The sequence below is a fragment of the Thermobia domestica genome, chromosome 16, assembly GCF_964235325.1.
Source record: "Thermobia domestica chromosome 16, izTheDome1.hap1.1, whole genome shotgun sequence".
NCBI classification, from domain to species: domain Eukaryota; kingdom Metazoa; phylum Arthropoda; class Insecta; order Zygentoma; family Lepismatidae; genus Thermobia; species Thermobia domestica.
The window spans coordinates 143,008,939-143,036,680 of record NC_137469.1 but is presented as its reverse complement, the minus strand read 5'-3'; the positions used below and the strand labels follow the sequence as shown (position 1 = coordinate 143,036,680).

Below are 27,742 nucleotides of genomic sequence, written 5' to 3'. Positions count from 1 at the left end.
AAGTCCTTCAATTTATTTTATCTCATCTATGTGATGTAAAAACGTAAAGTAAAATGAAGGTACTAGTAATAGTGAAGGAAATCATTAAAAGTAATACATTATTTCCCCAATATGCATGACACACTCCCCTAATTTCTCCTGGCTGTGTTAACACTAAAGAAAATTATTTTAAACTTCTTTCATGGTTTCGTCCTCCAATAACCCTCCTCCACAGTTCAGAGTTAATGACAGTGTCGTTCCTTTAATAAATTATACATTTTATGCAACATTTTAGCTGCTTGGTTTAAATGTGTCAAGTTTCGCCCTCTATGAAATTTCAAAGTGATTCATGAAATTCTAGGCACTCTTATCTAATCAGAGCTATAAGGACTTCTGTAGAATGTTTAGTTTGGAATAATTTACTATGGTCGTCCGGAGAGTAGTATCCGTTCGCGCCCTTTGTAGTGCTCTAGTATCCAACATTCATTGCCACTCACTGTATATAATGGTTTTTTGCACTATCAATGCCTTCCTTGTTTAGTGAGTGATGGAAGAATATGAGACAGGGATACAAATATTCATTACACGATATGACGAAAATGGGATACAAAAACCCATTACACGATGTAACGAGACAGGAATACAACAGTTCATTACACGATATAGCGAGACAGGAATACAACAACTCATTACACGATATAACGAGATAGGGACACAACAACTCATTACACGATATAACGAGATAGGGATACAACAACTCGTTACACGATATAACGAGATAGCGATACAGAAACTCGTTACACGATATAACAAGATAGGGATACAACAACTCGTTACACAATATAACAAAACAGGGATACAAAAGCTTATTACACGATGTAACAAGTGCTTCAATTTACATGGCGACTAAGTACGTAGATAAGTAGTGTAATGTATTGTATTTATTTAAAAAAAATGATCTTTGCTAGTTGTTTTTCAATTATAAAAAGAATACTATTTTACGGACTTTAAGCGTTGATAAATGGTTTTTCATTGCATTTATAATCACTTTATCAATTTAGTATGAATCATGTAACACTAAAACAGCGTTTGAGATCTAAGAATTGAGAAAACTAGTGTTGCCACGAGTCTCATGAATTTTTTCGACTCGACAACGAGATGAGAGTTGTCATGTTAATTGTCTCGAATTAAAAAAATAAAACGTACTTCTTTTCTCATTTTCGAAATAGAGAAATTTCTCGTCTTATGGGCAACACTACGCTAAAGCAGTAGTAGCCTCTATTTGATAGGTATATGCTTGAACGTTTTCAAAAATATAGGGCATGCCATACGTTCGTTCTTTCGTAAATTTAAGATGAGTGTAAAAATCAACATCGAAAAATCGAGTCATGAGAATATCTCGTGCAAACACGCCCTCACTGGTTAGAGTAGAACAAAGACAACTTGAAGAGATCGATCATTTCAAGTATCTGGGAAGTATTTTGACGAGAGATGCTTACTGCACCAAAGAGATCAGGTCAAGGATAGCCATGGCCAAAGAAGCACTCAGCAAGCAAAGGTCACTCTTAGTTAGCAGCCTTAATATTGGACTAAGGAAGAAATTCGTCAAGTGGTGTATAGGACTGTTGTATAGTTCAGAGATTTGCACATTACGGAACTTAGAGGAGAAATATTTAGAAAGCTTCGAAATGTGGTGTTGGAAGAAGATAGAGAAGATAAAATGAACAGAAGGAGAGTAACAAACGAGGATGTTTTAAAACGGATAGGAGAGAAGGGAACGCATCTAGCCATCATCCTTCATATTCCTTCAAACCATTCTTCGCTTTCTTTCAAGGCCAATTGGATTGGACACATCATGAAAAGAAATTGTCTTCTTCATACCGCCATAGAAGGGAAGATAGAAGGAAAGAGAGGAATAATAATAAGAAGAACAAGTGATTGATGATTTCAAAAATAGAATAAAATCTTGTGAGTTAAAAGAAGAAGCTAAAGATCGAGAAACGTGAAAGAAACATTCCCAGGTCCAAAGTGAAAATTAAGAAAAAGGAAAAAACTCAATCCCAGGACCTGCCAAAAGACAGAATACTTAATAGTAAGCCGAGCTAAAAAAATATTACGTGACTATACACCTTATACTACCGTATGCGCCCCATTAGGTACTACTATGAGCAAACTAAATGACGCGTATCATTATTTTCAAGTTTTTTTGAAAATATCTATGTTTTCTTTATATGTTGGAAGTTTTGGTAGGTTTCCCCTACAGGACAGGTTAATAACAAACCCGTTTTTTATATTTGTGTTAGATATTAGCTTGAAATAAATAAATTAGAAGCAAAAAACATTAATTCGACTGAAATCACGAGAATTACCAACTCTGCTAAAGAGGGAAATTTTCAAGAACGCGAGGGAATTCTACAGTTCAACACGAAACAGCGACATCTATGTCAGTGAGAGAAATGTGGATTAAATCTACAAACGAAACTTTTAACGAAACATTTCTAATATGACTTATTACGTGCATTATCTGCAAACTCCAAATATATGAATGTATGCTAAGTATTGACTTATAGATAGAGCAAATAGTGGAAATTACCTATGGAAAAGAACGAATTGGTAGCACGATCGTAATGAAAAACCGTCTTTACCGTAGAATAGGTTCATCCACGTAAGGAAACAAATAGCTCAGTCAGTTTAAGCAACGAATTTATATGCCGCAGGTTGCTGGTTCGAACCCCATCGAAGTCGAATATTTATTTTTGTTACTATAGTTATTTTATTTATTTTTTATATGGGAAAGAATCAAATTATAACATGTGTAAAATCCATGACGATACCAAAAAAGGAAAAAAATGTCTTTGTTGCACTTGCATTAGTGTCCTTAATTTTTGTTTGCAAACAGTTTCGTAATTATTTCCCCTGTGCTCACTGCTCACTACATGCTCACTGATACATAACGAATGTTTTCCAGTAAATGTTAATTTTAATTTGGAGAATTTTATAAAGATTCACAATGTTTATCACTAGATAGGCTTCTATCTACTTTTTTGGAAACTTTGATAACAGATTTCCCGATTAAATGTTTAATTTTCTTTATATATATTTAATTACGGAAACGTTTTACAATGTATTTGTTTAAAATTGAAATTGTTTTCAATTTACCACATGAGGTAAGTAGCCCGAAGGAGGAGAGCTCAAGTAACTGATATTATACGTAAAAGCAACCTACTGTAGAATGATGCTTCTTACCTTCAGCACATAATCTTTACGTTAGAGAGTCAGATAGAGAAAAATCCTGGCTTTTCCTCCCCTATGACCACCCATCTTAAATTTCTACATACCATGGTTCGTCTCTCAAAATGTTTTGCTCCAAAGACATTCATATAATAATAATAATAATAATAATAATAATAATAATAATAATAATAATAATAATAATAATAATAATAATAATAATAATAATAATATTCCTGAATATGCCATCCTTACCTAATGTACTAACCTTAGATATCTTAGTTTAAAATGCTTTCTGTAGTAATAATTTGAGCAACCATGTCAGAGGCGGCACGACGTTTTATTTTGCCCCTCTCATTTCAGTACCCTCCCAACAAAAAGTAATTTCTGATAAGCAGGGCAGACAAAATGAATAAGAAACATATTTATAGCATCCTCTCCCCCTTAATAATTGGAATATCTCGTAGCATTTTTTATTCTACCGAAGTTAGCCCTGTGCGGTTAGGAGTAGGTAACTAAAGAAATACCTAATATATAGCGCCCCTTGATTGTAATATTACCGCTTCTTTATTGGTTAAAGGGTGCTCCTACACAAACAAGGGTGACAAAAAGTATAGGAAAAGTATCTATTGATTCTAGTGGCGGATCCAGCGCGGATTCCTGGGGGGAGGCGGTGAAGTGAAAGATTCTTTCGATGATGAGAAGCTGTCACAAATTACCACTTAACTAAACTAAACATAATAGTGGGGTGAACCGGAACCCAGTCAGTTCAAATTGATGTAAAAGTTTAATTTTTGACTTCATATTAAAGTGTTTGTTCCAAATGACAATTTCAGTCCGAGTAGACAATGATCAAATATCGGGGGGCTCTGCAATGTAGGAAAAATAATGACGTCTATATTGTGATCCTGTTGGTGACATCACGAGTCATGACCTAAATATAGCACAAAGTAAACGCCAGATGCTGTCGGCTCTCGTACCTGAGTGAGCCATTCGTGCTCATGCTTTCGAGCAGTTCAGATCGCAAAGCCTGCTGGGAGCATACTTCATACGATTGTCACACATTGGTAGTATGGTGAACTTAGTGGCATCTTTTTTTGCCTATTTAGGCTCGTACGTTTAATATTTGTGGTGATTCCAATTTCTGTGTCTAGAGAATTTGAGCGTCATGTCTTATAAGAAAGAATTACAATACAAATTCATGTTCGATAAGCGTTATCGAAGTTCTCGACCTAATTCCAGTCAAGTGTACCAATGGCTGTTGGAGAAGTTTCCTCGCCTGTTTGACCAGATTTGTGCTCTTCAACTTCATGAAGAAACTTTTAGTATTTAGATTAAGTTTAAATCAATCAAAGATTATGACCAGTTTGCCTCGACAGTGCCTGAGACTGTGACCTTTACTCACATGGACGGAAACGTAAGTACAGTAAGAATTTTACCCGCCGAGGACCCTGTGAAATTGGTGAGAGTTTATGATTTTCCATTGGAAGCTCCAGTACAATTATTGGAAGAACATTTTCGTGCATATGGATTGGTAAGGCGAGTAGAACGACAGTATTGGGCGGCACCGTTTCCTACAGGCATTGACAGTGGTGTGCGGGTCATACATATTGAGCTAACTAAGCATATTCCCTCTAGATTGATCGTCCAAGGTTACAAAGTGAATGTTTCATATGAAGGTCAGCCAATTACTTGTTTTTTTGCCAGAGCACGTCGCATACCGTGTCTAATTGTCATTTGAAGAAGAAAAATAGTACTATGGGGGGGAAACCGACCCCGCCGCCAGTGGTAATGACTGAATTGGGGAAGGTATGGCGATCTAATCCGCTTCCGGCTTCTTCCGTTCATGTAAGTGACGAACCAAGTTTATCTAAGACTGGGTTTGCAAAAGATAACAGTGTTCCCGATGAGTCTCAGTTTCCTGCTTTACCAACGAGTTCCGTCGCGCCTTTACCATTACCAACCATGTCGTCAGTATTGGAGGAGAAAAAATCTTGGTGTCTGAGCAACAGCCCTCCGAGTCGTCTCTGGTCTCTACGATACATTCGGAGAATCTCAAGAATGTAGATGTGCCCATGTGTCCAAGTGAACCCCCCCCCCTCGCAGGGTCTTGATCCTCTTAGCAATTCCGTTATCTCACCCAGTGCTACGATGATTGCCGTTGATCCGGCTTTCTCAACAAAAACGCCGAAGGGTATCTAGATCGACTACAAAAAAGAAAGAACAGACAGCTGTTGTTGGTGCTTCTCAAGGTGCAATACAGTCCAAGTCACGTGATCACAGCCTCAAAAGCCGTGCTACGTCCGATTCCGAGATATAGCGTGCCTGCATTGTGTTTTTTTTTGCGCCTTCAGTTCACGAGTGATTTTTAGTTGCATTGAGCTGTGTGTTTCGCACGGTGAAGCTTTCTTTTTCCAGTTTTTATGTGCTATACATTTCTTGTCTACTGCTGTGTCTTTCTATGGGAGATACAAGTAAGTTTTTGTTTGTATTGCTGTTAGTGTTTTTGTGTGGAAGTATGGCGCAGATCAATGCTTTTACTTTAATTACTCTCAATATTAATAGAATTAGTTCTGCACAGAACTTAGCGTTATTACAACAATTTATTGAACGGAATCGTGCAGACGTTTATTGTTTAACTGAAGTAACTTTTCATACATTTGACTTTCTCTCTGACTATAATACTATAGTGAATTCCGAAAAAAACCACTGGTGTCGCGATGTTAGTACGAAAGGGTCTACATTATGATAGGGTTATGCTATCTCCGGATGGGAGAGCCATCCGTTGCTATATTAACGGTATATGCATTATTTGTTTATATGCCCCTAGTGGTTTTCTTAAAACACGAGAGAGGGAAGATTTTTTCCAGTGTCATTCCATCGTTATTACCTCCCGGTCTTACTTATTGTTTATTTGCCGGCGATTATAATGCGGTGATCGACGCCCGTGATTCGCTCACGCCATCACCTCCCTGTCATGCCTTAGTTGAGTTGGTGAGAGTTCTTCAGCTCCATGATGCTCTTCTAGCATCTCACTCTAAGCATGCAATGACGTACACCTGTACTACGACACGCAGTCGCTTAGATAGGATTTACGTCGATGCTCGCTTAAGTAAGGCTGTCCTCGCTGTCCATACACGGCCTGTATCGTTCACAAATCATGCAGCTGTATTAGTTCATTTTAAGTTGCCTTTTTTTCTTCCGGCGGGAAGGGGTCGTCCCTTCTGGAAAATCAACAACGAAGTGCTATTAATAGAAGACACTGTTGAAGAGTTTACCGAGCGTTTTAAGTACTGGCGTAAAATGCAACGTTATTTTCCAACGGAGGTTGCGTGGTGGACTACTTATTGTAAACCCAAATTCCGTAGTTTCTTTCAATGGAGAGGGAAATTGTCCCAACAGCACGATCGTCAGCTATATGAGTTTTATTATAGGGCACTATGTGACCTCTGGGCTGCACAGCCTTCCCTACTTAATCTGGCTTGTATTAACGATATTGAACCTAGAATGCGTCAAATCGATACTCGAGTATCGTTGCAGGCGTATTTTTCAAACGATCTATATCATTGTTTTCCGGAAGAATCGTCTTCCTTGTATCATGTAGATCGCCTTTTTCGACAGCGACGAGCTACATGTATTGAATCGTTAGTATTGGCCAACGGCGATACCATTTCCGACCCTTTACAGATCTTACAAGAATTTACGCAACACTTTATAGCCTTCACGAGCGCATCGCATTCGGATTGTCTTTTTGCTCCTGAGTTTCTATCAGCCCTTCCCCAGCGGCTGCCGGCAGAAGCTTGTCAGGCTCTATTGCGCCCAATTACGGCTGACGACATCTTGGCGGTTCTCAATAAGTCTAAGGGACGTAGTTCTCCCGGCATAGATGGCTTGAGTGTATCTTTTTACCGTCATTACTGGCCTATTCTTCGTGGTACCCTTGTGACACTTTTTAATTCCTGGTTGTCTAATGTTATAACGACTTATCAAAATGATAGTCGTAAACCTGGTTCGTTTGCTGAGGTAAAAATCCGAAGTGGTAGTATTTCTTTGGCATTAAAATATTAGCTTCGATATTTAAATACCATTAATCTCACCTTTTTAATAAAAATGACAACGTCTATAAACGGTGCTAAACTGGTTTATTATTTGATATAACTTATAATATCCTTTTCTTAAAACTGTTAAGTACACAAACTCACTGACTAGGTAACCATAAAACATGTCCATAGCAACAACTATCCCATAATACCAATCTTACATATATTAAAAACATTCTTCTTTTGTTAATATGAAATTAACATTCTACTAAGTATAGTGCACATGTATGAGTACTTTCTGCCCAAGGTACAGGTAAATATTACTCAAACCAAAGTATTTTGTTATATAAAAATGTCGCTCGACAAAGGGACTGAATATAAAAGTCATGAGTAGGCTTGGCTTTTATCTTCAAGAACCACTGGTCCGTTTACATTGGTGTTCTTTACATTGCTTATGTCCATCATATTTTGATCGCACCTTGTATATCTATTCATTACATTTCACATATACATTAAACAAATCTTACACTTCATCAATACTTATTTTTAACAATAAAGTTTTAACACAAATTAATATAATGAAAACAATTTTTGTGCTTGATTAATCATGAATTAAATTACAATCCTTCACGTTAATAAGAAAGAATTCAAGTCATTGAAAAATTATCGTTGATGAATGAAAATCAAAGAAAATATAATTGAACAAAAATCAAAAATTAAACACAATCTACGTTTGAATAAGCACATGTAAGTAAATAAATCTATTTTTACAGAAACAAAAGACACCCTTTTGTTATTATATAAATACATTTTTATTATTATTATTATTATTTTTCATTCCTATTTATTTGAGTAAGAATGTCAGGTGCTGCTAATTCTTTCACTAGATGCATCCATTTTTCCTTTGTATACGGAGTAGGTTTCCAAACCTTTAACTCATCTATATTGCGAAGTCCAATTGACATCCCCGTTTTAGCGTTCAACAATTCGAAAACTTTAGAATTTATTTCCTTAAAACATAAATAATGACCTGAGAAAATGTCACAAAATTTGTAAATCTTCTTTAACAACATATTACTTTGCGGATGTTGTTTAACAAAAACTAAGTCATTGACCTTGATCCGATATTTTCCTTCCTGCAAAGACTCTACTTGCGAATTACGTTTCAAAAACTTGTTATGTCTTCGGATCTTTACCATATTCACTAGATTGGATGAATCTATAATTGTCGAATCTTCCAATTTGACATCAAAATGTTGTTCCACAGGGAAAATCAAATCAGAGCCATTATGCACATTAGCAGGAGACACACCTAAAGTGTCTGATATAGAATGGTTCAAAAGGTACGTAATTTGGTTGACATGCTTAATCCATTCAGCATGTTTATCCTTACAAAAGTGCCGAAACAACATACCAAAATTGCGATGTACATTTTCTATCACGGAGCTACTTGGATGGTACGGAGTCACAAAATGAATTTTAATGTTGGCCTTGTTCATGGCTTTGAGAAACACATCACTTTTGAATTGTGAACCGTTATCGCATAATATATGTTCGATAGGGCCACAATGTGGAATATATACATTCAGAATGTTATTCACGATAGCAGCGGAGGTTGCTTTACGCAAGGAATAGGCTACCACATATCGTGAAAAGATATCCATAGTTGTTAACAAATAAACTTCTCCAGTAGCTGCTCTGGGTAAAGGTCCATATAAATCGATCGACAGAAATGAATGTGGTCTCTCAGGCGTTATGGAGAGCATTGGTTTTTGTATAGCCTGGTAATTATGCTTAATTTGCATGCACTCAATGCAGTCATTAATATAATTTTTGACTTGAGCTCTCATTCCCTTCCAGTAAAAAGATTTATTAACCAAGGCACATACCTTCACATACCCAAAATGTCCGAAATCGTCATGGTAGGCCTTTAATATGCGTGCTGTTAACGTAGGTGGAATGCAAATTTTGTTCCTAGATTTGAATTTGAAATCTTTAATAAGTAAAATCCCGTTGTTTAATTTAAATCTGGAATTCCAGTGTTTGGGACAACTACATCCCTCGCCACATGAAGATAAATGTTCCATGATTTGTTTGTATTCATGATACTTCATTTGATGTTCTCTTAAATCTTCTATTGAAATGGTAGCTATTTCATCCTGTAAGATCTTAAATTCGTTAATGGACAAAATATGTTGCTCTTCTCCAGGAAACAGACGTGATAAGGTATCTACGGGTCCATTATCTACCCCTTTAATGTGTTGTACTTCGAAATCATAAGCTTGAAGATCTAACGACCAGCGAAGTAATCTGTTATTATATCCTTGTACGCTATTAAGATATCGCAATGAATTATGGTCGGTAAGTACTATGAAATGACATCCGCTAAGATATGGAGCGAATTTTTGTATTGCAAAACGTATAGCCAAAAGTTCAATTTCTGTCGTGGTGTATCCCTTTTCAGCTTTCTTTAGAGTACGGCTAGCGCAATGTATAACAGCTGGTTCCTGAATAGTTGGGTTAGGTTGCCAGAGTACTGCAGAGATTCCAAGTTGAGAACCGTCACACTGTACATAGAAAGGAACGTCGTATCTGGGGTGGTTCAAATGGATGTTTCGTTTTACGCACTCCTTCAACTTATTAAAACTGTGTTCTTGAATCGGACCCCATTGCCATGGTACCCCTTTCTTTATGATCATAAATAAAGGCTGGGCTATCTCAGCGAATCGCGGGATGGCTTTGCGAAACCAATTGAAGAGTCCTAATATTTGTCGTGTCTGTTTCACATTTACTGGCGCAGGTAGATCTTCTATGGCTTGAACTTTAGATTGACTGAATTGTAAACCAGAGGCATCAATTTGATACCCGAGAAATTCTATAGAATTCTGCAAAAATTTGGATTTCTGTAGATTGATAGTAAGGCCCGAACTTTCCAATCTGTCTAAAACTATATCTAAGTACTTCAGGTATTCATGTGGATCTTTCCCCATGATTAAGATGTCATCAGCATAAGTTATCACGTTGCTACGTAAGTCTTGACCTAGAACTTTGTTCAAGCAGGATGCTAATGCTGCACTACCATTGATAAGCCCAAAGACTACACGATTGTATTCGTACAAGTGACCTTCAAAACTAAATGCTGTGTATGGTTTTGAATCTTCATGTAACTCGACCTGATTATACGCCATCACTAGATCTAGATTTCCGAATACAGTGTTCCCTTGTAAAGAAGCTAGTATTTCTTCTACTGGAGGATACCTCACTTGTTCCAGATCAATGTGACTGTTAGTGCGTCTCAAATCTAATACCACACGTAGAGAACCATTTTTCTTTGGAACAACATGTAATGGATTAAGGTGGACGCTCCTTGAAGGCCTAATGATCCCATCTCTTAACATATCTGCGATTTGCTGACGTACATTCTCCCTGTATCTATATGGAATTATATAGGGCTTGGTTACTATGGGTTTGTCTGTTTTAACTTTAAAAGAATAAACAAAATCCTTGCAACGTCCAGGACGTTCTGAAAAGACATTTCTATGTTTATATAAGATGTTCTTAAAGTCGGCTATTACTGTATTATCAGCAAAATCAAGGCTGCTTTCGAGTGATTTAACATGTTCAGAAAATAATACGTCGTCCTTTATATTCACCAAATTTTGTTTGTCTTCCAATCGTGGATCATTTAATTTATCACTTTTTGCACTAATAGAAACATTATTCACTACAGGAGACATATCATTATATGGACAAGCAAGATTATCTAATTTCGGAAGCAGTTTCTGAACGATTTCCTGAGGTATACCCGGTATAGTCAACGTTTGGGTTTTAAAATCAAGCATGACACGTAATTGGGATAATAAATCTAAGCCCATAATTAATTTCTCGTTAAGATCCTTTATTACCAGAATAGGGATTGATATTTCAAAATCTTGAATAGATATTGTCACACGAGTAATTCCTGCTACTCTCTTTTTATGTTTACCGGTAAAATCAACTATAATAAGATTCTCAGCCTTTTGTAGCTTAGGATTCGAATAATTACTAGTAATTGCTTTCCACAATGAATACGATAATAGAGAGGCATTTGCTCCTGTATCAAGGAGAGCTTCGGTACTTAACCCATTGACTTTAATAGGTATTTTAGCTGTACTATATGACTTTAAAAATACAAAATTTTCTTCAATATTAAAACCATCATTGACAGTATCATCTTCAAACCAACAACGATTTACAACCGGTATAAATTGGTACTGACACCTATTAATTGCTATTTCAGAATAATTATTTACAGTGACGTCATGTGAAAGATCATTTTCATAATTAGCATGAACATGTAAATTGGAAGATAAATGTTCGTAAGAATTATCGCTTAAATTTTTAGATAAATGTTCATGAGAATCTACAGCTGACATGGGTTTAACCCCTACCACATCAGCCGCGATTAGTTTAAATTCATACTCGTGTATGGTTCCAATAAGGTACACTGTACAGCACAATCGTGATTATGTCCCGTATTATTGTTCTGTACAGAAATTACTTCAATGCCTGGATCTTGATACGAAGTGCCATCTCTTGTCCTTTCATTACGTCTATCCGCGTAGTTCGCTGTATTTCTGGAATTTCGCCATACATTACGTCGATTTTTAAACCTATTTTGACTATATGGTCTAACATATGAATTGTTACGATTAATTAGGTTAGGCGGATTCCCTACATAACCTTGTCTATTTTGCTCATTTTGATTGCTAGAGTATACTCGGCTTAGGTTATGTTCTGTATTATTCACACTTCGGATATTTAAATTCCGAACAGGCACCAAATGATCTGAATTATTCTTATTTTTACCCATTCCTGATTGTGGATTCATGGCATGGTATTGAGTTTCGTAGCATTGGACAAGCATCAATAAATGGCTGAAACTCATACACTGTGTGGAAAATAAGATCTGTTGCAATTTAAATGGAAGCAAATTTCGAATCGATGCTATTATTCTCGATTCCGATTGCAAAGGATTAACGACCTTTAATTCGTTGTAGACATTTACAACAAACTCTACAACAGATTTGTGCAATCGAGGATTGAAGTGTTGATTTCTAAGGGTGGCATCTCTATTTGCCAGCAAAAAGTCATTTTCATAATTTGCGATCAATGCCGCTTTGAATTCCTCATATGTACCATTGTGGTCACGTATTGCTTTAAACCATAAGGAACAAGGTGGGAGTAATACATGGGGTATTAATTTCATATATTGTGATCGATCTATACACATTATATTGCATTCGTCTTGGAATTTCTCTAAGAAAGAAGTAGCATTCTCATTACACTTACCACTGAATTTGCTCATAGCTCGGATTTCACTCATCTTAACACTTAATTTTACCTTCTTTTTCTCATTCCTTGTTCTTGTTGAGTGATAGTTCCTATCCATGACGTGCTGTGTCGTCGCACCATCTACGTTTCGCTCATCAGTACTCTTCGGACAACTTTCTTCTAGTATAATATCCTCATCAGACCCCGGCGAAGGCGAGTTAATCTCTGGTGAGTGGGGCAACTCAAAGCGATCACTACCCAAGTTATTACGGTAAATGTTGTCTTTAGCCTGTAACGTTCTAATCTCTTCCTGAATAGTAGCTAACAACTGTGTATTTACACGTATGTTATTAGAATTGTTGCTGACCTGGATCTTTTGCTGTTTAATGGAAGATTCTATTACTTCTAAATCTTTTTTTACAGCACTAATTTCTTGGTTTTGGTGATTGTGCTTTTCTTGACAATCATCGGATATCCTTTTTAACTTTTCCTCGAACTGTGAGGATATGTCGTTCACCACCTGGACAATTGTTTGTTTCGTTTCATCTGATTTCTGTTCTATCCGTTCTATCCGTCTACTTAATTCTTCATATTGCTTGTTAGCTTCGTCAAACTTCAGTTCTATCTTCTGTTCCATGGTCTTGTTAGATTCGTTGAACTTCTGTTCCATGGTCTGGTTAGATTCGTTGAATTTCTGTTCCATGGTCTGCTTTAATTCTTCATTTTGTTTGTTAGCTTCGTTGAACTTCTGTTCCATGGTCTGCTTTATCTCGGTAGACATCTGCATCATTTGTCGCTGTAAAGCTAACAAGATTCGATCCTCCGATGTCAATCCTGGTGTTACACTAGTTTCACCTTTGTCACTAGTATTTGATTCCTGCTGCATTGTTTCGTTGTCCATTTTTCTTATGATTACTTTACCACTTCGCAATATGGTTAAGTTCGTATTCATTAACTGTAGTATAAAAGTAAATTCAACCTTACTCTTCTTCGGGAATTGAATTTACAAAGTCCCGGGTGAGGTAAACCAAAATTTTTATAACGACTTATCAAAATGATAGTCGTAAACCTGGTTCGTTTGCTGAGGTAAAAATCCGAAGTGGTAGTATTTCTTTGGCATTAAAATATTAGCTTCGATATTTAAATACCATTAATCTCACCTTTTTAATAAAAATGACAACGTCTATAAACGGTGCTAAACTGGTTTATTATTTGATATAACTTATAATATCCTTTTCTTAAAACTGTTAAGTACACAAACTCACTGACTAGGTAACCATAAAACATGTCCATAGCAACAACTATCCCATAATACCAATCTTACATATATTAAAAACATTCTTCTTTTGTTAATATGAAATTAACATTCTACTAAGTATAGTGCACATGTATGAGTACTTTCTGCCCAAGGTACAGGTAAATATTACTCAAACCAAAGTATTTTGTTATAATGTGCCCTTTCATTCTAATACTGCGGTTGTCGCACTTATACCCAAATCGTCCAAGGCGAAGGTTGTGGCTGATTACCGCCCTATCTCTTTATTGCCAGTTGATTTGAAATTATTTACTAAAGTTCTTACAGCCCGATTACGACCTATCATATAGAAACTTATCAGTCCGTATCAAGCAGCCCTGCACGAATCGAATAACATTCAATTCACCCTTCGTACTCTTCGAGACCTCTTTGCATACTTTCAGTCTCGCGGTGTCCCAGCCGGAGTGTTAGCAGTAGACCTAGAGAAGGCTTATGATAGTGTCGATCACAATTTCCTTCGTCTAACCCTCGACGCTTGGGGTTTTCCCGCAGCTTTCTGTCAAGTAATTTCGAATTTATACACCACCGCCACGTTTCGTCTCCAAATTAATGGACATCTATCTGACCTCATTCCCTTAAAACGAGGTTTGCGCCAGGGCTGTAGTTTAAGCTCTATTTTGTTTTCTTTAGTTATAGACCTCTTCTCCATCGTTTGGCGCTAGTGTCTCCCCCAGGCCCTACCCTCTTTACTTGTCAAAACATCTATTGTTTCGCTGATGATCTGACTATCACAGGGGTCGACGCAGTTGCTCTTCAGGGTGTCTTTCCGGTTCTCAAACGATTCTCGCGTTGCTCTGGCCTTCAGTTTAATGAAAAGAAAACTCAAGTGTTACAATTTCACGGCTTTCAGTTACCCTCTCCTACCCCAGGTACGCAGCCTATACCGCATGTGACATCCTTAACAATTTTAGGCATTCCATTCACGTCCCTTCCCACTCCCCATTATGAAGAAGTTTGGCAACCTCTCCTTACGCAAATTCGAGGGTTGTTCTTCACCTTCCGCTTTTGTCGACTTCATTTATGGCATCGCATTCAATTTATCAATATCTACGTGGCAACTAAATTGTGGTATAGGGCTCGGGTATTTCCCCTCCCTGAGATTTACCCCAAAAGTTTTGAATCTCTGTTCCTTTGGCACATATGGCGGGGTTACTATTTTCGCATCCCTAGAACTGCCATTTATCTCTCACGTTCCTGCGGTGGTCTCGGTTTAGTTCATATCCGTCTCAAATGTCAAACTCTCTTCATGGTAGATTCCTACGTGGGTCTTTCATCCGTCGATTCTATTACAAACCATTGGTTTAGTTGTTTTTGGCCGGAGTACGCTCACCCTGTCAATCCCCCTTTTATTCAATTTGCCGATCAGTGTCCGAAATATGTTTTGATCTTTATTCGATATTGGATTTATGCCGGGGTGCCTTTGGTCCCTCAGCAGCACAATGCTCGCTCATTATATTCTGTTCTCTTCACATTGTCCTCTCAGCCGACTCAGTTACGAGTAGTACAACAGTTTCCACATATAGAGTGGCAGCAAGTCTGGGCTAACATTTGGAACCCAATCTTACCTTCCTATATGCAAGTGTTATGGTTTCAAGTAGTCCATCAACTTATCCCAACACGTGCGCGGCTTTATGCTATACAACGAGCACCTGATGCTTTGTGTACTATATGTCGTTCTGAGGACACTTTGGCTCATCGGTTTACAACATGTGAGGGAGCGCCAGTGATATGGAACGCCTTGCAGGTGATGGTGGGTCGTATCACTCGTCGTCCGAGTGCACAGTTTCACATTGATCATCTGCTCCTGCCGGACTTTCATTTTTTTCCCCCACTAAGCATCGTACAGTGCTTTTCCTGCTAGCCAGCACTTTACTATATTTCCAGCGGCATATCACGTTACTGGATGCACGCACTTTCTTTGATTTTCTTCAACGTACACGCCGGAAATGTTATTCTCCGCAGCAGGAAAGGATTTCTTTTAGTAGGTTTTTAGAAGTGCTTTTGTCATGAACTAAAGTTCCTCTCTCGTGTTTTTTTATCATTATTATTATTATTATTATTATTATTATTATTATTATTATTATTATTATTATTATTATTATTCTTTAATTTTGCATTTCTTTATTTCTAGTTCTCTGCATTTATAGTTGTAGACCCAGAATTGGTGATTTTTATATTTATGTCTAGTGCTTTTATTGTTTAGACTCAGCTAGTTGAGTCCATTTTGTATTTTTCAAGAAGGTAATAATAAAACTAGTGAGCTAGCGCAACATGCTAGTAAGGGAAATTGGTTTTGGCGTGGGTTCAAACCCTCCCTCAGGAGAGTTACTTTCATTATTTTTTTTAAAAAAATGTAACACTTCTTTCGTTAAAAAGATTAAAAATAATATTCAAAAAGTGATTTAACGATTATTTTTTAAAATTTTCATTAAACTTCTTTCATTAAAATAAGTCTGCCGTTGTACTATACAGATCCATAGCAAAAGTATTAGTTATTGTACTAAAAGTAGTAATAGTAATAGTAGTAAGAATGGGTTAGAATGTAATTCAGCATTCATTTGTTTCTGTGCGATGTTGCCAAACGTAAATCGCTTACAATGCCTTCTGGCTAGGGCTGAGTGTATTTCGAAAATATGCTTGCTGTTCGGGATGAAGTTCCAAGGTTCAGCATTGACTAGGAGTTTTTGCTATTCATACCCCTTCTAACAATATTGGCAGTGGACAAACGTTAGCCCGTGTTGAAGCTTTTTGCTCCTAATTTAGTTATTTTATTTTATTATTTAACGAACATATTGAAAATATATTTGTCAGCACGCACGTATGCAGGAATTTATTTCGGGAGCGGTCCAAAGCTATTTGGGGGGTCCGACTTCAATATTAGGATAAATTATAATATTTTTAAAAAAAAAAACCCTCCAAAATTAGGTTAAATTTTCAGAAAAGTTGCGTTTTCAGACTGGGTCCGGACCCCCTGAACCCACCCCTAAATGCGTCCTTGTTTGTCAGTAATGCTTCCCCATTTTGAAACCCTCAAAAACTTCGAATATATAAAGGAAAACGAATTATTTTCGATAAAATAACACTTCAAGGAGACGCGACATTTTTATTGCACATGGTGGTACCCCACCTTAACAAGGGCAAGAATTACTTCCCTTTGGTTCTCTGCAATTGCGCTGTATCGTGTTTGTCGAAGAAATAAAAAAAATATATGATTATGTTCCTTTTTATATGTAACACTGAAATCTGTCAGTCTGTGCTTACAGACTCTTTCCGTGTATAGGACCAAATTAGCGACGAACTTTAAAAAAAATAGAATATAATAAATTATATTCAGACTCGTATTTTAAAACAAAATAAGTAATGTCTAGGGTATTTAACTTAATAAACAGGTTTGTAACTCAGGATCTTATCTACATATGAAATCATAACACATGAGTTACCTCTATTAAAAGTTTATTTAGAAAAGTTGATAATTCTATGAAATATCTTTCTTTAAAAGTACATGAGAAATACCTGTTGGGTATTCTCTTCTCTAATTCCTTAATTTTTCTCTAGATTTAGTAAACTTTATAAAGCTAAGGTTTCTCTAATTATGTGCCTGTGGCAGACAGAAGTGTTAGCCCTCACTAAAAGCGTCCTCTGTCAACCTTAACTTATAAAGGGCATTGACTCACTACATCAAAAGCCCTGGCCTACGACCCTATTTCGTGTACTCCCTTAAATAGGAGATGCACTAGAAGGATATCTATCTAAAAACTTATTATAGGGATAGGTAAGAAAGGAGAATGAGTTCGCCTTATAGTAGCGAAAGATCCTTAAATAGATCTGGCAGGTAAAGGTTAGATAAGAACCCTACTCCCTGAATTAGGAGATGTGATTTAAAAAATCTAAAAACTCAATCAGTAGCCTCTTACGAGTCCACTTCGAGGGATCGAACCCAGGAATCTGTGTTCAGAGTATTCATAAAAACCTATTGTGTCCTGCAAGAGGAACAAATTATCTTATAACCGACCAAAACCGTATACAGCTTCAGTTTTGAACACGTACTCAAAAATTCTAGTATCAGGGAATTGTTAATCTAAATGCCATATCCACCTAAATATGGAATGTAGCATTTCAAGGATCAAATCCTGTCCCTATTCTAGGGGGCCTAATTCCCTAGCAAAAATCTGTTTCTTCAATTAGTATAAGTATTATTTTTCTATATCCCTTCTTCTCACAGGACCTCATTTTAGTCCAAGAAAGAAGTCCCTTACAAATAAAAACCTACTAGAAGGTAGAACCTAATATAGCTCATGCCTTCTGCCTTATTTAAGACTCGGAGAACCTGACGAGTCTAAGCAAGACCACCGTAATACTGCCCCTCTCGAGTCAATTTCACTCGGTCTTATATACTGCTGAGAGAGTAGAAAAAATGAAAAAGAAGTTTAAAAAACTATGGGAGAAGAAACTCCCAAAAGAAAAGAAAAAAGTCGTTGCTGTCGTAAGTGTTTCCATCTAGTTAAACTGAAATGTTATAGAGGCAAAAAATGTTTTTCAGACATAAATATATCAAATTGTAAATACACTTAACATATAATATTAAACTAAAATAGAAGTAAATAGTATTAACCAGATCTGGCCAATTTCTTAACCTAATAATAATAATAACTTAAAATATATAATTCAATACCAATATTCAGATATAAATCAATATATATATTTAAAAACATTATTTAAACATAAAAACCAGCAAGTGATCCAAAAGTGTCACTTGCAATCGAAAAGTTAGGTTTGTAAAATATTACTCCTAAGAATAACGTGATTGGCAGATAGCGAATCACTGAACAAAACTCCCCAGAAATGCATGCTGAACTTTCGTTTATAGCTACCCTTTGGTGATTTGCCCTCAAGGTCAATCAAGTGATAACTCAGTTCAGTCCGTGTTCTTAAGCCGTGTTCGTATTACTTCGAACAGTTTTGACGTATCTTTTCCAACCACTATAGGAACAGACAATCAGGGCAAATCATAGCATACAATACATTTAAGCAAGTATATTTGTCGCGAAATTATTACACACATTACCCAAAGACTCTTAATATATGAATCTATACATTTATTTATATAGATAAAGCAAACAGTGGAAATTACCTATCGAAAGGATAAATTAACAGCTTGGTCATAATGGAAAGCATGCCTCGTAATATAACAGACTTCTTTCGCGTAAGAAATCAAAACTCAGTTGGTCAGAGAGACTAGTTTGTAGGAATTAGGTTGTTAGTTCGAGCCCAATACGAGTAAGAGTTTTTATTATTATTGTTTTTCTCTTTTTTTGTGTGAGGAAAAATCAAATGGTGACATCGGGATATCAAATGTATTTGGTTAGGTAACTTTGTCTTAGCTAAACTTTAAATATCAGTAACCGTCGAAATTATTTCACTAACCTATCAGTTACTGAACATTTCAAGCACGTCAAACCAGTAGCATAACATGAAGGTTAACCTCTCCTCCGCAGCCCTTAGTTATGCGTCCGTACTTTCAGGGGTGGACCAAGGGCCGAGCACCCCGGTTGACTGCCCGAGCGCCAGTCAGAGGGGCGCCAAACGAGCCTCAAAAAGTGAATTTTATAATGTGTTTTCTACTTACTTTTTGGTTTATATTCTTGTAAAGTAGCGGCAATTACATAATATTTGTCCATTTCACCATGGAAGAAGGGGACTGTATCGACAAATGGAGAGATGGCATGTAGAATAAAGAGTGGAGGGGAAGTAAGTATATTTTGTTTGTTTGCTTGAGTTTAGCGTTTTACGGTTATGCCTTAATGACCAAAGGAGGATGTGGATACCAATGTGGATACTGATTATAGTGGAATCCGAACCACGTTTATCGTTTAGCAGTAACCCACCGGGAGTTGGACCCGGGGCCACAGAAGTCAGGCGTGCTAGCCACTAGACCAAGCGGGCGGGGGGGCGGAGTTCGTATTGTTTATAGCGGGTCATATTCTTTATGAAGTTTTCCTAGGTAACGAATGTTTTTTTTTGAAAAATCTGTTTAAACTATTAAAACACTATGATAAAATGTAAAATATAGGCTAGTACTAGGGGGAGGGCGCCAAAAAGGCACTTTGCCCGGGTGAAAATTTGGCCTCGTCCGCCCCTGCGTACTTTCTATATATTTTTTTGGCTTTGCAGTTTGTGCGGTCCCCACGTTACAGGGTTGCGGGGGCGCTATTTACGCCTATGCTTTGAACGTAATTCAATAACTTTTTCGGAAATTTACCATCAGCGTGGAAATGGGAATATATATTTTTCTAATAGTCCCATAGAACTTTCACCCAGAACACCAGATGCAATTTTTCAGAATGGGCTCTGGCAAAGTATAAGGAGGATCTGATGTTTCCTAAGAAAGTTTCTTTCAGAAAATTTGTTATTTCTTTAACGGTAGCCCAACACCAAACCATCCTGGACAAATCCCTCTAGAGCAACGATCGGCAAAAGTTTATTCTTCCTTATTTTATAAGCGACTCAAGGGTGAAACACTTGTTAACGAAAGCAATGCTGTGTATACACTGCCATGCTTCTGACAAAATATAAAGTGTTTTGTAATCTTTAGACACTTTTCCTATTCTTTTTGACACCCTTGGTTGTGTAGGGCACCCTCGAACAAATAAAGAAGAGGTAATGTTACAGTCAAGGGAAGCTATAAATATATTACGTATTTCTTTTGTTACCTAACCATAACGACCTAGGGTCATCTTCGGTAGAATAAAAAATGTTACGTGATATTCCATTCACGGAGGAAAGGATGCTATAAATATATTTATTATTTATTTTGTCTGCCCTGCTTGTGAGAAATTAAATACTTTATTTTGGGAGGGTGCTGAAAAGAGAGGGGCAAAGTAAAACGTCGTTCCCCTCCTACATTTTAAATTTTGTTACGTGGTTGTTTAAACTAACATGTTTAAGGTTACTACATTATGTTAGGGTGGCATATTCAGGAATAATAATAATAATAAATTATTATTATTATTATTATTATTATTATTATTATTATTATTATTATTATTATTATTATTATTATTATTATTATTATTATTATTAAATATGAATGTCTTTGGAGAGCCGAAATTATGTGACACGAATCATTACATGTAGAACTTTAAGATGAGTGGTCATAGGGGAGGAAAAAACAGGATTTTTCTCTATCTGACTCTCTAACGTAAAGATTATGTGCTGAGGTAAGAAGCATCATCATTCTACAATAGGTTGCTTTTACGTATAATATCAGTTACTTCAGTTCTCCTCCTTCGGGCTACCTACCTCATGTGGTAAATTCAAAACATTTTCAAGTTTAAACAAATACATTGTAAAACGTTTCCGTAAGGAAAATTAAACATTTAATAGGGAAATATGTTATCAAAGTGTCCAAAAAAGTAGAAAGAAGACTATCTAATGATAAGCATTCTGAATCTTTATAAAATTCTCCAAATTAAAATTAACATTTACTGGAAAACATTCATTATGCACCAGTGAGCATGTAGTGAGCAGTGAGCACAGGGAAAATAATTACGAAAGTGTTTGCGAACAAAAATTAGGGACACTAATGCAAGCTCGACAAAGACGTTCTTTCTTCTTTTGGTATCGTCATGAGTTTTACATATGTCACAATTTGATCCTTTCCCACATAAAAAATAAAGAAAATAACCATAGCAATAAAAACGAAACTTGTATTTCTATGAGGTTCGAACTCACTCCGGTATTCAGACTCGTTGCTGTAACTAACTTTTTTTAACGGCCAGTTTTATTGCGAGAAATTACATTACATATATGTATATATAATAGGAATAAAAGAGTAATCACAAATTACAAAAAGGATACCACTGCAATACAATTGAAAATCAATCGCATGAAGTATACACACAAACACACACACGAAAAAAATTAGTAAACAGCAGTTGGGTAGTGGGCAAAATGACGCAAGCGTAGATCTGAAGGCATTGTTTTTAAAGAGCATTGTAGTCTAAAAATGTGCATGGCTTGTGTCACCAGTTCATTTTCGGTAAGTAGGATAGCCACTGTGTGAATAGTTAAACACACTCTGATATTGTGTTTAGGACGTGGGAAGTATTTGAAAATCAGGCAAAAGAAAAATCGGCTCACTATTAAAAATCTGTTGATCAACACGAAGTATTCGTGCTATAATATGTGTATAGCTACGCCACAAAATCTGGACGGATGGACATGTTTGCAAGCGATGGATGAGTGTATCAGCATGTCCACATCGGATACATTGAGCATCTGGTCGAAAACCGATTTCCCATGCTCGATGGTTAGCAAGAAATACATTATGCACTAACCTATACCATAACTCTCTCATTCCAGGGGGTAAAAAAGAATAATTAATATTATGCCAAATTTGCGCCCAAGAACAATTGGGATGGCGATTAACACATTTAGGGGGGTATAGAGATAATTTTCTTAATAAGTATACAATTTCTTCACAGTCATATCTTCAATAGCTGTGTGACTGATAAGAGCATACGAAATGTCTTGAATGACGGTGCGTAGGTAATGGTAAGGTTGGGGCCAGTTCCAAATATAAACAGGTGAACTAAGAGTCACGTGCCGAAGGCAACGCATGATAGGGCACGCGGAGAAAGACTGAGAAAATGAAGTTAACAGCTGACACGTGCGGTGCAGTAGTAGACAACGGCCTTGAAGAGCCACGTCTTTAATACCTAACCCTCCTACTTGCTTGGTCGTACACACAGTTCCACTATGTACTCGCAGTGTCGATTGATATCACAAAAAGGCAAACAGATATTTGTTAAGTGTGTTGGCGTCTGAGACAGAAAGCTGAAAAATCTGCATTATATAGTACAATAGAATGAAGGCAAAAATATTTAAGAAGATCGCTCGCTCATGTAATGTAAGATTGTCAGCTTTGTGTTTATAAAGCAAGTTAATGACCTTAGGAACAGCCACTCCATATGTTGCCTGAATAGATGCTTTTATATTGGTATGCCAAGTAATGCCGAGAATTTTATGAGTGTTAACGACAGGGAAGGGCGAGGCAAAAGGGCAAGAAGACGTATCGTTGAAAACAAGTAATTGGGTTTTCGTGGGATGTAATTTCGCACCGGACAATTGACTAAATATCTGAAGATTATTAAGAATAGTATCTAAATCGCGCTGGGAGCGAAAGAAAAAGCAAATATCATCTATGAAACTCTGAATTTTAATAGTAGCTTGAGGAACACACAATCCCGTCATTTCATTCCGCATCTTATGCAGAACCGGTATAACGGCAATGCTGTAAAGCATGGATGAAAGGGACAGCCCTGAATAAGCTCCCGATTAATTGGAAAGACCCGCGTTAAGGCTGCGTTAAGGCTACGTTCAGTTTAATTTGGGCAGTACACAGGCAGTATAACGTCTTAACCATATTTAAATATACTGGCCCGAAATGAAGCCTCTCAAGAACTGTGAATAAGTACTGATGGCTTAGTTTATCGAAGGCCTGAGAAAAATCAGTACTGAAAAGCGCTGCATTTAATTTCGGACGGCTTTCAAAATAAGCGATCGTGTCCCTAATATTCGATAAAGCCAGATATGTAGGATGCTGCTGATCGTGACCAAATTGTTCCGGTAACAGAATGGAACTTAAAGTATTACGTAACCGAGCTGCTAGAACTTTTGCGAGAAGTTTATAATCACAACATGCGAGACTGATAGGTCTAAAATGGTTGATGCGTGTGCTCTTGGGCTGCTTAGGAATGATCACTATAATACTGTGCGTAAATGTTTTGCCGACTTGTAAATTAGAACGAAAGGCATTAAAAAGTTCAGTAAAAAAAAAGGGACGAAAAGTTCTGGGAATGTCTGGTAAGATTCGTAAGGTAGGGAGTCAATGCCACTAGATTTATTCTTTTTTGCCTGGTGGAGGGCATGCTGAATTTCTGCTTCAGTAAAGGGAGCACTAAGCTCCGCTTGGAGTACAGCTGGGAGAGGGTCCCAAGGTATCGAAAACACCGTCATTACTAGCTGGAACATCATTTTTGCGAAATAAATCAGCAAAATAGCGTACAAAATATGGAATAATATTAGTTCCTTCACATAAAACACCTTTATCATCCAGTATATTATGAATAATCTGTTGCTTGCCTCTGCGACGTTCAGCACTGATATGTACAAGACTCAGAGGCTCAGTGGGTGACATTGATGAGATTTTGCTGCGAACAGTAATACCGTGGAGTCTTTTGCGGTGTAATGTTAACAAGAAAGCCTTCACCTGTTTAATTTGTAGAAGTACAGGTTCACCGTTAAGGAATGCCGTATGATAGTCGCGTAGAAGCTGTGAGTAGTAACTATATTGTTCATGGAATTGCTGTGACCGTTCTCTGCTGTATTCTTTACAGATTTGTTTCAAAGCTGGTTTGCCCCGTTGTTCCCACCATTGGATAATATTATTCCGTCGCAAAAGTTGCTGATTAATTTCTCTCCAGCTTTGGCGTAGCAACTGTTGGAATTCTGGCTCAGAAAGGATGCCGGTATTGAGGTGCCATAAGCTATTATGGTTCAGAAGCTTTTGAAGCGGTAACTGGATAGTCATAACTAGCCCCATGTGATCCGAAAAACAAACAGGAATCCTTTCCACAGACTGCACATGTGGAAGTAATGACCATGAGATATAAAAAGAATCGAGACGTGAAGATCCAGTCGCGTAGAAAAAGTGTGTCCAGGATTGTGGGGATGAAAATGACGCCAGACATCACATAAATTAAAGTAGGGCAGAAGTTCGAAGTAGAAGTGGAATCTTGAGCGGAAACTATACCGTTGTGATCTCCACCCCATATAATCAAACGAGAACTGTCATGTGAGGCGGAGGCTACCTCGGAATTAAAGAAATTATGACGTTCGCGCCCCATGTGTGAACCTGCAGGGGCATACGAGTTACAAAACCGGACATTGGCCACATTTCCAGTAATAATCTGGCCGGTGGGATGTTTGTATAACTGTTCAAATTCTAAATCATTACGAAATATAAGTGCCGTACCCATGCCGTTAACAGTTTCGTTAGAAAAAAAGGTGTGCTTATAAAGGCCTTGAAGGTCAAGGTCACTTCCTGAGCAAACAGTATATCAAGAGAATAACATTTAATGAAATCCAAAACAGCACTTTGCTTGGTAGGAGATGTTAGACCATTAAAATTGACCGTTCCTATTTTAAAGGAGTACATTAAGAGCTACAAGGAAAGGCTCAGTGTGGAGGAAAAGGCACACACAAAAAAACCGGAAGGCCCAAGGAAAGCAGCAAAAAGATGCAATATTAACAAAAACAAAAGTCCCAAATAGACCAATAGCATATTCTCACTGCGTAGCGGGTCTGTCCAAAGTCTCGGGGACAACCTCCTCATCATTACATGTAGTAGCATCTAATTAAGACATCAGTCGTAATTTAGTGCAGGTTAATCTACTGGTCGAATCATAGGTCTTCCCGGTCACATTCAGAACTTTCCCAGTATTCACCTCGTGACTGGAACGTTTCTTCTTTTTCAGTTGTTCACTAATAAGGGGTTCAGGAAGGTCATCAACACTGGATGTAGGCGAAACTGGGGAACTACTACCAGTCGAGTCTAGCATATCGGAGAGAGGAGGCACCGTGTAAATGAAATCACTAACAACAGGCCGAGTAGTTGCTGAAGTATCGAAAGTCATTGGCTGGGGTCCGGGACACTCAGTCTTATCAGATAAGTCACCTACCTTATTTGCGTCGGGGTTAACCTCAGGAAGAATTTGGCTGGCCATACCCTCGTCATGAGACGGACCTGTGAGGATGTATCGCTTGGTCGGAACACAGAAGCTGCCTCACAGGGGGCTGGCGGGGTAGAGTCATCCAGAGTTGTCCGCATGATCCTAGTAGCGGGCCCGCTTTTCGTCGGCAAAACCGGAAACACACTATAGTTGTGAATAGCAGGCGCATCCTTCAGTTGTAGGATAGGTCGAGCAATTCGGCTACCCAAAGCAGAAATTCCAGAAGGATCACTGGACCGATTATCTAAACGGGCGCTAAATGTTCGGCGATCACACTGGGACACCAAATGCGTTGGACTGTCACACATCGCACAAGTTTTTGTCTGTCCGGGATGCGTCACCCAACAACGAAGAGAACTGAGAGTAATATAGGAAGGGATATTCTTTTTTAAAATCATTTTCACAACTTTGCGGCCAGTACGTACTTTATAATAATGACCATCAGTATAAGGTTCGTCACTAAGAATTTCACCATAAACTTGAAGCAATTGTTTCACTTGGTTATCAGAAATTTCCATAGGTACCGCGTGGATACGTACCAATTTAATTGTATGAGAAACCGAGTCAATCGGAAGGTTGTAAGTACCTTCTGCATCTACATACGTTACTTTATTGTCAAATTTAGTAATGATCTGTTCACATAGCTGTTGAGTAATTAATTTGATATATGGAAGTTTATGTGGAAAGTCTAGTTCAATACTTAATACTGCATCTTGTGCAAGTTCAAAAGTGGTTCGTATCCACTCATGGAGAGAAATCGAATTGGGGACTCTGGAGACAGTTTGAAAACTAATGCGAAGAGTGTTAAGCCTAATATTGGCCATCGTAATCAGACTTATCTTGCACTTCACTTAACAAAAACGGGGAGAAATCACCCAAAGCAAGTGGTAAGCTCACTCTGCTGAAGTCCAAAAAGCACAGCGAAAACTCGCACAAAAAAACACTATCACCACTGGCAGAATCAGCACCAAGGCGCGAGCAACACAGGGCGTGTTGCCTCGAAGAAAACTCTGGCGCAACTACCTAATGAGCTATTTGTTTTCTTACGTGAACTGAACCTGTCCTACGGTAAGGACGATTTTTCATTACGATCGTGCTACTAATTCGTCCTTTTCCATAGGCAATTTCCTCTTTTTGCTCTATCTATACGTTAATATTTAGTATAGATTCATATATTTGGATTTTGCAGATAATGCATGTAATAAGACATATTAGATATATTTCGTTAAAATTTTCGTTTGTAGATTTAATCCACATTTCTCTCAATGACATAGACGTCGCTGCTTCGTGTTGAACTGCAGAATTCCCACGCGTTCTTGAAATTTTCCCACTTTAGCAGAGTTGGTAATTCTCGTGATTTCAGTCGATTTAATGTTTTTTGCTTCTAATTTATTTATTTTAAGCTAATATCTAACACAAATATAAAAAACGGGTTTGTTATTAACCTGTCCTGCTGGGGAAACCTACCAAAATTTCCAACATATAAAGAAAACGGAGATATTTTCAAAAAACTTCAAAATAAAGAGACGCGTCATTTATTATGCTCACAGTTGTACATCTGTGCGTTAAAGAGAGAAAAGAGCTATTTTATGATCTAGTTAGAGTTGCCGGATTTTTCAGGAAAGATTTTACGATTTTTGGGGTAAGAAAAAGGAGATACGTGATTGCCAGAAATCGCATATAGCCAGTGCCGGATTTACGTATAAGCTAAACAAACTATAACTTAGGGCCCCACTCGCTTGAGGGCCCAAAAATCTAAAGGAAAACTGATTGTAATGTAATTTCCAAATAACAAGAAAAGGCGAATAAGGTAAACGCACATACAAAAATGCATGTTGTTGTTGTGTACTAGGCTTTGTATTGTTTTGCTTTGTTTTGCTATGTTTTGTATTGTTGTGTATAGGATTTAATGAAGCAAGTAGTAGGGCTCTATTTCTCAGCCTCACTTGTAATGAGGCCCATGTTATCCAGCTTCGCTTATAATGGAGCCCCGTTTACCAGCCCTGCTTGTAATTTGCCCATATTTCCATTTAGATATCATTTAGGTCCATAAATTTGCATATAGAATATAT

At 37.4% G+C, this 27,742-nt stretch overlaps 1 protein-coding gene across 1 annotated transcript in view; it reads right to left on the bottom strand.

The window, feature by feature from the left end:
• Window positions 1-27,742, bottom strand: part of LOC145672643 (adenylate cyclase type 10-like) — a 364,033-nt gene that overhangs the window by 166,049 nt on the left and 170,242 nt on the right. The gene's annotated exons all lie outside the window — the stretch shown is intronic.